We start from the raw sequence: 10,809 nt of genomic DNA, 5'->3' as shown, positions 1-10,809 counted from the left end.
GCAATGCAAATATTTTATCACTCTTGGCTGTGTGAATGTTTTCTCTGTTTTATCATTTTACAAGTATTATAGAAATGTTGATTTTTAAAATGTTCTTTGAACATCCTGAAACAAGAAGTAACATTAAAAAAAAAAAAAAAACATTTGACGAAAACTGTACTCAATGCTTTCAGAAATAATGTTCCGTGAACAATTTTCAATGACTAACGTATTGAGAACATTAAAGGCCAGGTAAGTTTGAACAAACATTAATTTCACTGGAAAAACATTTCTTCAGAGAATCTCTCCAGAATGTCAGCTAAAGAATGTTCTCTGTTAGCTGATTCCAATCCAAACTAAAACCGTTCACACTATCCAATGCAGTCATTAATTTGTCATACATGCCAATAAATAAAGTTTTTCTGTGTTTTTGTGTATTGTGTTCTTGTGTTTCTCCAGAGGCCACAGATGTGCTTGAGTGTTTCTGTTTCCTATACAGTGAAACTTACACAAGACACACCTACACCAACTCCTTCACGTGGCCTGATGTTAGTCAAAGAACAATACTTTACTGAGGTCTACATTTATTGCAAAGGGACGGGCTAGCACTGCTTTTCGATGATAATCTGAATTGCTGCTAAAGTCATTTAAGGATTTGAAATGGACAAGCAGAAATCATTTTGTGTGTGTGTGTGTACGTTTTAAATGATGCACTTTCGCCGAGCCCCACCCCCCTTAGTTACTGTTGCTACTTCCGACAAACAAATGGTCAAACACGGCCAGCGCGACAGATTGCCATGACGGGAAGAGGTATACCCGTGCGTGTCAGTGACCTTTTTTGGAGTAATACCTCCGCGATATCCCTCCAGATCGAGGCAAAAGGGGTTACAGTATGCCGTGGATGGAAAAAAACGAAATCTGAGAAACCCCATGACCTGTACCTCAAATGCAACCAGCACAGCCTTGTGTACCAGTCATGCTCTTGCACTGCCGGCAGCGTTCTCTTTCAAATGTTATGGTCTATTATTGTCTATTGCGAGTAGCTATTTTTATTATTATCTTGGTGAGTAAATGTTTTAAAAATGATAACTAAATACTAATTGAGTCTTAAATGCATAATGTAGACATATAGGCTAGCCTATATAGGCTAATGTTGGCATTATTCTTTTATTAAATTTCAGCTGCCATGGCGAAGCAAATAAGGCAGTCTTTATCTTAATTAATTTCGTTATTGCCAAATACCCATCTTAATTTAGAATTTATCTTAATTAAAATTTTTAAGAAAGACTCGGTTTTTATTGGTGCGTTGGCCTATTTATAGGCTAAATGAGTCTATACCTAGGGCTATTTAGAGTTCTGAGATGTTACGATGTCACAGAGGACTTATTTTATTTCTTTGTTCAAACTTCCAAGTAGCTTATTACATTAGTCATGTATAAATTATGTTAAAACGTATAAATGACTCATTCTTGGCAAAAGAGCTGTGTGCGTGCGTACATTTGAATAATGTCGGGCTGTAAATGGGTTCGGGCTTTTAAAAAGCTGTCAATAAAAATGTACTTATCGGCCCCGGGCCGAAATCTGTCGGGCCTAACTTTTAAGGCCCGATTACAGCTCTATTGTAGTGTCCGATTTACAAACGCCGTGGGCGCAAGCGCTTCACCATCTTGCTTGGAGTCAACGTTTGTCGGAACTGCCTCACATAGTAACGGTTGCTATGATGTGTGATTGGACAATGGCTGTTTTTGGGAGGGGCCTGCGAAAGGCTAATCGTGAATGTGATTAGGCCACAACCTTTAAAGGTTAACCGGTGTGTGTGTGTGTGTGTGTGTGTCATATATATATATGGGTTTTAAACATTTAAAATATAGCATTTAAAAATTATATACACTTAACATTATAACATTTTTAAATTATTATTAATAATAATAATACATATTTTATTTTTATTTTAAAAATGATATAAGAGAAACATAGTAAGAAGACAATTAAAGACTAAAGCAAGGAAATCCAAACTAATTCAATCAGAGCAGAATAACTCACCATCATTAGCCAGATCTGATCCTGGGGCAGGAGACACCCAAGTGAAAGTCTGAAGTTCGACAGTATCGAGGTCAGTCTGGACTTAGAACAGACTGTAGAAATCTTCTTGTTGATGTGTTGAGATGAGTTTTGTCTTCCAGTTGTCTGTAGAAATCTTCTGTTTGATGGTATTACGGTTTGTTTCGTCTTTGAAACGACTGTCGAGACTGTCAGATTAATTGTGGTAGTGCTCCTGCCCCAGAATGTGTTCATTTTTCGTGATTGCTCTTTTATAGTCTGATTAGGCCTGACCCTTCAAGGTGAGGAAGAAACCAGTTCAGTGGATGATGATGACACAAAAAATGCTGTTCATCTCGACTATCAAATATGTAGTCATGTGCCTTCAGGTACTGAATGATGCCAAGAACAGCTGCCAGTAGTGAGAAAGATCCAGTGTCATCATTTCACAACCCAGATCAGCACATACTCTGTCTTTATTCAATGTCCAGTTAACTTCCTTCATATTCAAAACTATATCAGTTCATAACATCCAGTGATTCCATTCATATGTCACCTTACACACCAATAAGTGAACTGTCCTTCTGTGTTTCTCTATTTGTTTTAACTGTAGTGGTTTTCTCATGTTTCTCCAGAGGCCTGATGATGATGAGGATAACACTGTCATAACCTGCTGACATAAGAGACTGGTTTAGGGATTAAAATATTTTTCATCATTTTAACCATGACCAATATAATCATCAGAGAGATTAACTTTAGATCTAGATGAAAGAGTGTTTCCTACTGTTCTGGACTGTGTTTCCCAAAAGCATCGTAAGCTTAAATACATCTGGACCCATCGCCACCAGTGGAAGATCATATAGGATGATCACGATTTCTAACGATAAATATATGACAGGTGTAGGGACAGATTTCTGTGTGTTTGGGGTTAGTGCAGGTTTTCATAAAAGTCTTCCATAAAAGATTATGTCTTTGTGGGGTCCAATTTAAGCGTTAAACTTTTCTTATTTTACGATCTCTGTCCATTCTTTTGGTCCTTAAAAAGTAATAAAAACAAGCTCATATGCACATGATGGTTTTTATACTTTATGGAGACATCGTTAGGCCTATTCAACGTCGTTAGTCCTATTCTAGGGGGGCTGAAGCCACCCCAAAATGTTCCTAAGCCCCCCTAAATGATAATAAGAATAACAGTCAATAACAATTCGATTTATAAATAACCGAATCCATTTTGAAAACTCCGGCCAGGGTAGGCATTTTCAGAAATGCCGGTTGCAGTGTTGTCGTGTGGACAGTATAACCAGGGTTTTTGCCTTGCGACATCAGAGTGTGCGCCGTTATCCGCTGTGTTTGACGTCATATTGTGCGCCGCTGACTGCTTCTAAATGGCCAAGGTGACTTTACAATTTGGGTTATATCGCCGCCTGCTGGTGTGGCATGCTCTTGACAGCGCTTGATAGCATGTTTTTGCATTTTCATGTGGATGGAATTTTTTTTAAACGCAGGAGGAAAAACTTTGGTTATAAAAATACCTGTGTCCGTGTGGACTAGGCCTGAATCTTGCTGTTTTGTTGCCTGCAAACGTCAGCAATGGAGGAGAGACAGATTTCTGACAGATAGGCAACAGCTAGAGAGACTGGGGAAATTCATATCAAACAGTTGCTCCACCAACACTGGTGCCGCTCAGGGATGTGTTCTCTCCCCACTGCTCTTCTCCCACTACACCAACGACTGCACCTCTAAAGACCCCTCTGTCAAGCTCCTGAAGTTTGCAGACAACACTACAGTCATCGGCCTCATTCAGGACGGTGACGAGTCTGCTTACAGACAAGAGGTTGAGCAGCTGGCTGTCTGGTGCAGTCTTAACAACCTGGAGCTTAACACGCTCAAAACAGTGGAGATGATCGTGGACTTCAGGAGAAACCCCCCTGCTCTCCCCCCACTCACCATCATGAACAGCACTGTGACTGCAGTGGAGTCATTCAGATTCCTGGGAACCACTATCTCTCAGGACCTGAAGTGGGACATTCACATTGACTCCATTGTGAAAAAGGCCCAGCAGAGGTTGTACTTCCTTTGACAGCTGAGAAGTTTAACCTGCCACAGGAGCTGCTGAAACAGTTCTAATCAGCCGTCATTGAGTCTGTACTGTGTACTTCAATTACTGTGTGGTTTGGTTCAGACATCAAAAGACTACAGAGAATGGTTCGGACTGCTGAAAGGATTATTGGTGCTCCCCTGCCCACTCTTCAAGAACTGTATACATCCAGAGAGAGGAAAAGGGCTCAGAAAATCACTCTGGATCCCTCACATCCAAGTTACCCCATCTTTGAACTTTTGCCATCTGTCCGGCGCTTCAGAGCCACAAATACCAGAACAGTCAGGCACAAGAACAGTTTCTTCCCCCAGGCAATCTACCTCACGAACAGTTAAATGTTCCCCACTTGTGCAATACAAATGTGCAATAGTCAAAGTCACCTTTATTTATATAGCGCTTTAAACAAAATACATTGCGTCAAAGCAACTGAACAACATTCATTAGGAAAACAGTGTGTCAATAATGAAAAATGACATTTAAAGGCAGTTCATCATTGAATTCAGTTATGTCATCTCTGTTCAATTAAATAGTGTCTGTGCATTTATTTGCAATCAAGTCAACGATATCGCTGTAGATGAAGTGCCCCCAACTAAGCAAGCCAGAGGCGACAGCGGCAAGGAACCGAAACTCCATCGGTGACAGAATGGAGAAAAAAACCTTGGGAGAAACCAGGCTCAGTTGGGGGGCCAGTTCTCCTCTGACCAGACGAAACAAGTAGTTCAATTCCAGGCTGCAGCAAAGTCAGATTGTGCAGAAGAATCATCTGTTTCCTGTGGTCTTGTCCTGGTGCTCCTTTGAGACAAGGTCTTTACAGGGGATCTGTATCTGGGGCTCTAGTTGTCCTGGTCTCCGCTGTCTTTCAGGGATGTAGAGGTCCTTTCTAGGTGCTGATCCAGCATCTGGTCTGGATACGTACTGGATCCGGGTGACTGCAGTGACCCTCTGATCTGGACACAGACTGGATCTGGTGGCTACGGTGACCTCGGAATAAGAGAGAAACAGACAAATATTAGCATAGATGCCATTCTTCTAATGATGTAGCAAGTACATAGGGTGTTATGGGAAGTGTTTTTATGGGAAGCCTAAAAATCCTTTAATGGATTTGGATAATAAAAGCATATTAGTATGTTATGTGTATGCCAGGTTAAAGAGATGGGTCTTTAATCTAGATTTAAACTGCAAGAGTGTGTCTGCCTCCCGAACAATGTTAGGTAGGTTATTCCAGAGTTTAGGCGCCAAATAGGAAAAGGATCTGCCGCCTGCAGTTGATTTTGATATTCTAGGTATTATCAAATTGCCTGAGTTTTGAGAACGTAGCGGACGTAGAGGATTATAATGTAAAAGGAGCTCATTCAAATACTGAGGTGCTAAACCATTCAGGGCTTTATAGGTAATAAGCAATATTTTAAAATCTATACGATGCTTGATAGGGAGCCAGTGCAGTGTTGACAGGACCGGGCTAATATGGTCATACTTCCTGGTTCTAGTAAGAACTCTTGCTGCTGCATTTTGGACTAGCTGTAGTTTGTTTACTAAGCGTGCAGAACAACCACCCAATAAAGCATTACAATAATCTAACCTTGAGGTCATAAAAGCATGGATTAACATTTCTGCGTTTGACATTGAGAGCATAGGCCGTAATTTAGATATATTTTTGAGATGGAAAAATGCAGTTTTACAAAAGCTAGAAACGTGGCTTTCTAAGGAAAGATTGCGATCAAATAGCACACCTAGGTTCCTAACTGATGACGAAGAATTGACAGAGCAACCATCAAGTCTTAGACAGTGTTCTAGGTTATTACAAGCGGAGTTTTTAGGTCCTATAATTAACACCTCTGTTTTTTCAGAATTTAGCAGTAAGAAATTACTTGTCATCCAGTTTTTTATATCGACTATGCAATCCATTAGTTTTTCAAATATCATCAGCATACTAATGATACTAATATCATCAAATTAGTCTCATCAGCATAACAGTGAAAGCTAACACCATGTTCCCTGATGATATCTCCCAAGGGTAACATATAAAGCGTAAAGAGTAGCGGCCCTAGTACTGAGCCTTGAGGTACTCCATACTGCACTTGTGATCGGTAGGATACATCTTCATTCACTGCTACGAACTGATGGCGGTCATATAAGTACGATTTAACCATGCTAATGCACTTCCATTAATGCCAACAAAGTGTTCAAGTCTATGCAAAAGAATGTTGTGGTCAATTGTGTCAAACGCAGCACTAAGATCCAATAAAACTAATAGAGAGATACACCCACGATCAGATGATAAGAGCAGATCATTTGTAACTATAAGGAGAGCAGTCTCAGTACTATGATACGGTCTAAATCCTGACTGGAAATCCTCACATATACTATTTCTCTCTAAGAAGGAATATAATTGTGAGGATACCACCTTTTCTAGTATCTTCGACAGAAAAGGGAGATTCGAGATTGGTCTATAATTAATAACTAGTTCTTTGGGGTCAAGCTGTGGTTTTTTGATGAGAGGCTTAATAACAGCCAATTTGAAGGTTTTGGGGACATATCCTAATGACAATGAGGAATTAATAATAGTCAGAAGAGGATCTATGACTTCTGGAAGCACCTCTTTTAGGAGCTTAGATGGTATAAGGTCTAACATACATGTTGTTGGTTTAGATGATTTAACAAGTTTATACAATTCTTCCTCTCCTATAGTAGAGAATGAGTGGAACTGTTCCTCAGGGGGTCTATAGTGCACTGTGTGATATGATACTGTAGCTGACGGCTGAATGGTTGCAATTTTATCTCTAATAGTATCGATTTTAGAAGTACAGTAGTTCATAAAGTCATTACTGCTGTGATGTTGGGAAATGTCAACACTTGTTGAGGCTTTATTTTTCGTTAATTAAGCCACTGTATTGAATAAATACCTGGGGTTATGTTTGTTTTCTTCTAAAAGAGAAGAAAAGTAATCGGATCTAGCAGTTTTTAATGCTTTTCCGTAGGATATGTTACTCTCCCGCCAAGCAATACGAAATACCTCTAGTTTTGTTTTCCTCCAGCTGCGCTCCATTTTTCGGGCTGCTCTCTTTAGGGTGCGAGTATGCTCATTATACCATGGTGTCAAACTGTTTTCCTTAACCTTCCTTAAGCGTAAAGGAGCAACTGTATTTAAAGTGCTAGAAAAGAGAGAGTCCATAGTTTCTATTACATCATCAAGTTCTGAGGTTTTGGATATGCTAAGGAATTTGGATACATCAGGAAGATAACTTAAAAAGCAGTCTTTTGTGTTAGAAGTGATGGTTCTTCCATACTTGTAACAAAAAGTAGGATTTACAATTTTGGCTATATGAAGTTTGCACAGAACTAAATAATGATCTGAGATATCATCACTTGGCTGAATAATTTCAACACCATCAACATCAATTCCATGTGACAGTATTAAATCTAGAGTATGATTTCGACAATGAGTAGGTCCTGAAACGTGTTGTCTAACACCAATAGAGTTCAGAATGTCTATAAATGCTGATCCCAATGCATCGTTTTCATTATAAACATGGATATTAAAATCACCAACTATTAAGACTTTATCTGCAGCCAGAACTAACTCGGATGTAAAATCACCAAACTCTTTAATAAAGTCTGTATGGTGCCCTGGTGGCCTGTATACAGTAGCCAGTACAAACATAACAGGGGATTTATCATTAACATTTGTTTCTCTGGATAATGTTATATGAAGCACCATTACTTCAAACGAGTTATACTTGAAGCCTGCTCTCTGAGAGATCCTGAAATCGTTGTTATAAATTGAAGCAACACCTCCACCTTTGCCTTTTAGACGCGGCTCATGTTTATAACAGTAATCTTGGGGGGTGGACTCATTTAAAATAATGTAATCATCAGGTTTTAGCCAGGTTTCTGTCAAACAGAGCACATCTAGATTATGATCAGTGATCAAATTATTTACAAAAAGTGTTTTCGTAGAAAGGGATCTGATATTCAATAAGCCAAGCTTTATCATTTGTTTATCCATATTGCTTCTGTTTTTTATTTGTTGAACCTCAATTAAATTGTTAATCTTAACTTGGTTTGGACGTTTTTTGTTTTTTCTAGTTCAGGGAACAGACACAGTCTCTATAGTGTGATATCTAGGTGAAAGAGTCTCTATGTGCTGAGAATTAACTGACCTCTGTGACGGGAGGCAGCTAGCAGGCAGTCGGTTTAGCCAGTCTGTCTGCTTCCTGACCTGGGCCCCAGTTAGTCAAGTATAAACACTAAGACTATTTGCCATATTTCTAGAGAGAAGAGTGGCGCCACCCCAGGAGGGATGAAGACCATCTCTTTTAAACAGGTCAGGTCTGCCCCAAAAGCTCGTCCAATTGTCTATGAAACCTATGTTATTCTGTGGGCACCACTTAGACATCCAGCCATTGAGTGATGACAATCTGCTATGCATCTCATCACCACGGTAAGCAGGGAGGGGACCAGAGCATATTACAGTGTCTGACATCGTGCTTGCAAGTTCACACACCTCTTTAATGTTATTTTTAGTGATCTCCGACTGGCGAAGTCGAACATCATTAGCGCCGGCATGAATAACAATCTTACTGTATTTACGTTTAGCATTAGCCAGCACTTTTAAATTTGCCAAGATGTCAGGCGCTCTGGCTACCGGTAAACATTTGACTATGGTGGCTGGTGTCTCTATATTCACGTTCCGTACAATAGAATCACCAATAACTAGAGCACTTTCATCAGGTTTCTCAGTGGGTGCATCACTGAGTGGGGAGAACCTGTTTAATGTTTTGATCGGAACAGAAGAGCGGTGTTTTGACCCACGACTACGCTGCCTCACCGTCACCCAGTTGCCCTGCGTCAGGGGCTCTGTTTCCGGAACCGAACAATGTACAGGAATCCCTGAGCTAGACGCTTCCAAAGCCGTATCTAGAGCCCTAACATTCTTACTGTCCTCAATTAAAGTTTGGATGCGTGTCTCTAATTCTGAAATCTTCTCTGTCAGCCTAACTATTTCCCTGCATTTATCACATGTGAATCCCTCATCTGCGACAGAGATAGATAAACTGTACATGTGGCAAGAGGTGCAAGAAACAATGATAGGAGAAGCCATTACTCACCGTGCTTGATGAAACTTCTTACTGCGGTTGTTTGATGAACTTGTGAAAAACTGGAGCGAGGGAGAGGAGAAAAGAATACAGCGATAGGTTCGAATGAAAACACTAATGACAAGCTAACGAGTGCTAACGCTTTGCAGGTGTACTGCACTCACGGAAATAAAATAAAAGTGAACGATCGAAGTTGATCTGATAAGATTGATCGATAATATCAGAAATATGGTGTGAATTAAGTTATATTTTACCACTTTTAAAAAACAGAGAGTGATAGTAAGATCCTTATATTTATTTGTTACCCCTGCATCCTAGTACATCCCTGCATCTTACTCAATCCTATTCCATTATCATTTATAGCACAATTGTTTATACACTTATTTATTTGCCTTTTTGTGTGTGTGTGTGTGTGTTGTCGTCTCTGTTTACTGGAAGCTTATGTCACTAAAACAAATTCCTTGTATGCGCAGGCATTTCTGATTCTGATTCTGATTCTGAAATAGGCAACGAAGTCGAAGAAGGCAGGGTTTACTGCAAACTGAGGTATGATGTAAGGTGCTAAACATGATGAGTCAATTCAGCAATGTTTGCCAACTGTTTACAATTTTTAAAAAATGTGAATCTAAAAGAGGTGATGTATCCTGGGGATACAAACATTTGAGAAGCTGTGGGGAGAAGTAGTGAAAGTGTAGGTCTCATTTCTTGGTTTCCTGTTTCTACATTCTTTGTTTAGCTCACAGGCAGCATCTAAAACTGTATATCTGGCTGTAGTGGGAAATCTACTCATCCTCCGATAAAAGTTGATCTACTTCACATATTTACACATGCTGCAGGGGACTTACCTGTTTAAAAGTCTGTTGTTCAGCATTAGCTTTTTAGGTTTACTTGAACTTTTATTAATTAAATGCTTACATATTTTGTAATCCGTCTCTAAATCTTTGTATCTCGGGGTATACGTCACCCTTTATTTTATTATTCCTTTATTTAACCAGGAAATCACATTGAGATATTGCTATCTCTTCTTCCAGTAAGACCTGGTCATGACATCAGCACATAAAGTTTCATACTAAAAGAATCACAGAGACAGTACCACAAACAACACAATCACAATTAATTAATAAAATCAGATCAAGAAAAGCAATTACATGATTCCTTTAAAACGTTATACAAAAGACCTTTAAAATTTCTTGTTTTAATGGCTGATTATTTGTTCTTTCTCAGAGTTGACTCTTTTCAGTTGGACTTGCACTTCTTCAGGCCTTCACTTACACCTGTCAGGACCTGTTTCAGTCATATACATCACGTTAGTCCAGATTATCCATTTGAAAAGGGTCTCTAGTTTCAGGTAAGAGAGTTAAAGTTAACTCTCTTCTCCATTAGAGACTCCCTCTCATGAAGCCAAAAACATCAAGCAGGAGACAAAGTGAAAGCAAGCTGATTTATTAAACAAATGCAGCTGTGTTTAACAGGTGTTAAGACAGAGAATCAGCAGCCTGACAGTGTCTCGAGTCTCATCATCTCTTTATGGAGATGATTACAGAGAAATACTCAAATTAATCATTTTACATCAAATGAGAAGAGGACAGAAACAGA

General features: G+C 39.4%; 1 protein-coding gene across 1 annotated transcript in view; it reads left to right on the top strand.

Moving 5' to 3' along the window:
* LOC132111963 (putative E3 ubiquitin-protein ligase UBR7) overlaps positions 1 to 10,809 on the top strand; it is a 361,771-nt gene that overhangs the window by 204,872 nt on the left and 146,090 nt on the right. The gene's annotated exons all lie outside the window — the stretch shown is intronic.

The sequence above is a fragment of the Carassius carassius genome, chromosome 31 (assembly GCF_963082965.1).
Source record: "Carassius carassius chromosome 31, fCarCar2.1, whole genome shotgun sequence".
NCBI lineage: Eukaryota > Metazoa > Chordata > Actinopteri > Cypriniformes > Cyprinidae > Carassius > Carassius carassius.
The sequence above is the reverse complement of the archived record's forward strand: the minus strand, read 5'-3'. Positions and strand labels throughout refer to the sequence as shown.